The sequence below is a fragment of the Bidens hawaiensis genome, unplaced genomic scaffold, assembly GCF_021521415.1.
Source record: "Bidens hawaiensis isolate Kalapana, Puna unplaced genomic scaffold, B.hawaiensis_p1.1 tig00002717_1, whole genome shotgun sequence".
NCBI classification, from domain to species: domain Eukaryota; kingdom Viridiplantae; phylum Streptophyta; class Magnoliopsida; order Asterales; family Asteraceae; genus Bidens; species Bidens hawaiensis.
The window spans coordinates 2,705,888-2,710,229 of NW_027491146.1; the positions used below are offsets into that span (position 1 = coordinate 2,705,888).

The 4,342-nt window shown below is 36.3% G+C and overlaps 1 pseudogene; it reads right to left on the reverse strand.

Moving 5' to 3' along the window:
* Nucleotides 1-384: 384 nt before the first annotated feature.
* LOC143620863 (epi-neemfruitin B 7-O-acetyltransferse L7AT pseudogene) lies at nucleotides 385-1,831 on the reverse strand (annotated as a pseudogene).
* Between the last annotated feature and the right edge of the window lie 2,511 nt (nucleotides 1,832-4,342).

Sequence of the window (4,342 nt, forward strand, 5' to 3'; positions counted from 1 at the left end):
AGCAAGAGAGCTTGTAAAATAATAGAATGCAAGAATCTCTAGTTGATGGACATCTAAAGGCTCGATGCCTTTGTAACCAAATCCTTGTAACTTATTTTTGTAAATTAAAATCTTTGTGATCGAACAGATGGTATTTAATTCCCTTCTTGATCAACTAATATTCTCAATCAAATATGCTCCACTTCGTAACAAACTTTGATTAAATTAAAAGGCAATACCAACTGACAGTCATATGTCTGCGCCCCTTAGGCATGTTGTGACGACAGGAAAATAGAAACCTAAGCTTAAAAGACGGGTAAAATAAGCAAACGAACATGTAAATTTATTTGCCACAATATAAAGTACTAACAACCAAGACGTTGGTTTTTAAGACAGATCTCTAACTCATATGACATGATCATTTGATAGCGGACTTGGATCCACCGAAGCATACGCTAGTAGCTCCGGATTGCACTGTAGAATCTTCAGTTCTTCTTCATCCAAAGTCACCCATGCTTCAACTCCCTCGCCACATTTTGTATCCATTAGAGTCACTAAATTGAAGAACCCCTTGAATCCTTTACCTATGAGGCCAGACACCCAACTTGGCTTTCCCCAACCAAAATCAATATCATTGAAACCCATCTTACACCAACTTGTAAAAATATAATATTCTGTTGGCCCTACCGAGCCGATTTCTCCCATTTGTTGAAGTAACTTCTGCATTGCGACGTACCATTCATCACCCTGTGCTTCGTTTACAAACTCATCGTTGACTTTTACAATGCTATCATGCACCTTGTTCACCAAGCTATGCAATGTGGTTTCGTCGTTATCTTTGCACACTGCACTTGAGACCCACATCATGTTACCAATCAAGTCTTTTGACGTCTTTGTTGGAAGTTTTTTACGAAGATTAGAGAGTGGTTTAGCCAAGTAGTTTTCTGGATACCATATGCTTCTTTAGATGCTGCTATTGTACACTTCCATAACAAAGCAGATACCACCTCAACTCGTGTTGTTGTTGCACTCCATTTCTACTAGCCGCAACTTTTAAAGCAGCTATGGAATCCGATCCAAATACGAATCTTTTTGTGATACAATTGCCTTCCTTTAGCACTGTTTGATAGCTAACCTGGAATATGTCTCTAAGCCACAAGCTCTCAGCAGGAAAAACTTATGGAGAAATTATCTTTGGATAAGTAACTTCTTCACTTTTGGAAGCCATGTTAGCCCATCCTTTTAGAAAAGTGTAGAGTGCAGCCCCATCAAGGATCTTGTGTGAAACACACAACCCGACAGCGATTCCACCACATTTGAAAATGTTCACTTGAACATTTGTGACACGAGAACCCACACTAGATTGATCAAAACTAGGTTCTAATGGCAAGAACCTGTTAATCAATCCAAGGTCAGGTTTGTGCAAAAAGCCATCAAGACGACCATGAACCAAAACTAAGACATAGTTAGCACCAACGTCGTTACATTCAATTGAATCGCCCTTAAGTGTTCCTGCAAGTGGGTAAAACTGAGTCAAGGTTTCAGATAGTGATTTCTTTAGAACCAATGACCTTTGTAGTGCTTGGAATATGTTATTGTCATTGTCATTGTGATTAGGGTAGTAAAAAACGATTGGTACGTAAGGATATCCAACAAGATAATCTAGGAGAGAAAGATTATATGTTCTCAAGTGGTGCGGTGTTGGGGACGATGGTTTAATGCTCTCTTCGGAAATGATTTCAACTTCCATAGCGTAAGTTAAATGACAGGTTAGTGTTATGGGATGTGTCTAGAAAAGAAGGCAATTGCAATAACTATGCACTTCAAAGTTCCTTTTATAGTTCAATTCGGATATATATTATATTTCTTAAGATTCGATTTCAGTGGTTATGATCAACTAAATGGTTCCGATCAAAACTTATGATACTAAAAAGTTGTAACTTCAAAATAAAAGAAAACAAAACGAACAACCATAATATATTTTTCTGTGATTTTAATCTATAAAACTGATCATGTTTCTCATTTAAAATAAGCACATGTTAGATGATTGAAAAAAATGATATGTTAATATTTTAAAGATGATCAAATTTGACTTTGTTTACTGAGAAATCCTATTCCAAAAATTTCTACATAAATCCCACCGACTCCATCATGTCCAACTTAAAAACCGGTCCGTCTGTTTTTTCTACACCAATAACCAAGCGTCATGTGTAAAAAACCTGCTAAGAATGTTCTCGGCGGCCGGTCAGTGTTCCGACCTTCTGACAAACCAATCCGCCTAGTTTTCAAATCCAGACGCCCTCTAGTTTATTTTGCAATTTCCAGGCGCTTGCATTTCAAATCTCATTTACAAATGAAAACATCCAGAGGGTTGAGAGCCACATCCAGTGGTTGAAGACGACATTGATAATGTCAAGAAAATAAGATGATATATGTGTATTATAATTGTAAATGTTCATGTTAAAAATGACTAATATGTCTGTTGTTCACAAGATGTTTTTCAATGTCCTTTGATTAAGTTACACTTATATATATTAAGGGGTGCACCCACATAGTAACGGTCGGGGTTCCGGGACCCCAACATTTTCTAAAAATTTTCTTTGAGACGGTATATAAAAATTTTCTTGGACTCCATAATAATTATTAGATTGAACACATAGTATTAATCTTAACTTTAGTGGAGTGGTTGACGTAGGCTGTCGCGGTTTACTCAAACAATTAATTTTAAGACTTAAATACCTATAATAAGTACGGGTAAGTAAGGTCGTCTCCACAGGAACTCAAGGAAAGTGCTAATTTATTATTACTAATTTAATTATTAAACTAATGCGGACAGACGATGTCAAGCGCTTTTTAGAAAAAGATTAATTAAAACTAAACAATTACTTAAAAACTTTGTAAACAATATTAATAAAAAGTATTCATTCTAGGTTTAGGTAATGTGCTAATCAACTTAATCCCAGATTTACACAGTAATTATTAGACCTAATAGTTTGATTGCACAGTAATTATTAGACCTAATAGTTTGATTGTGATGACAAACGATACCCTAACCGAATTATTGACACAATTGAACTCGATCTACACAATTACCAATTTATGTTTTATGATAACTAATTAAGTAACATTGACCGATGATTATTAGTTCAATGACAAGAGCCTAACCCTAAATGTTGATGAACAAACCAAACAAGTGATGTACTAATCAAAAATCACAAACAAAAATTGTTTAAACAACCAAGCAATAATTGAACAAGATAAAAACAATAAAGTCAAATCAAGTTCAAAATATGAAGCATAATAAATCTGGTCTTAAAAGGATTTACACAAAACCCTATGAACAAATGATTTAGCCGAACATGATCATAATGTCAAAATACTTATCTTTGATGAACATGCAAACCCGCAATGAACCGGAAGCTTCGGGATGACAGGAAACCGTCTTAGCATAGCTCTTCTGCCTCTGGAAGTCGATCTCAGCCGAATGGGGAGGTTAAGGGGTTTATATAAGGCAAACCTAAATTTTTGGCCGACTTAAGCATCTTCGCGTATCGCGAAGATGACAGGGATGCTTCTTCGCGTATCGCGAAGGACAAAATAGTCGCAGCCGGAATTCTACAACTTCCCATATCGCAAAGTTGCCCTTCTTTGCATCTTCGCGTATCGCGAAGATGTAAAACTTCATATTTTTCTATCTTCTTTTCTTGACTGCCTCGTGATGCGTGCACTTCCATTCTCTCACTTCCCGAACTTCATTTCAAGCCCGTAAATATCCTCGTTAAGCTCCATAGCTTCCAATGTCCTGAAAACACATAATGCTTGAAGTACCAATGTTCATTCATTTATTTACCTAAACATAACTAATTAATATATAATAATAACTAACTTTTACCCAACCATCAGTGGTAACTTTAGTTGGTGTTCAAGGATTGTTGAACTCCTATTCTTGTTTCACTATTTGCATTTTTATTTTTAATCTTTAAATTCTACCCGATAGTTAATACTGAATAATAACAGTTAGGTTTTAACTTATAAATAAACCTGATAGCCTTGTACTCTCGAACAGAGGCATGTTGCACAGCCAAAGCCCAAACATGGGACACACATCGCAACCTTCAAATGTGATTCGCTTGTTGCCGACTTACCGCCATCCTCTACTAGCGAGTCGAATGCCATTGTGGGAAACAACTTAAAAGTTGTAATGTTAATGTTTTCTTATTTAGAGTGACAAGCATATTGTGTGTTTCTAATGAGTAATGCACATATTTTTTTTATTACGGTCGATCAGTGGCGAAGCTTGGACTAAGACACCGGGGGGACGGACTCAGGTATACAAAAATTCACAAACAATGGGGGCCGGACT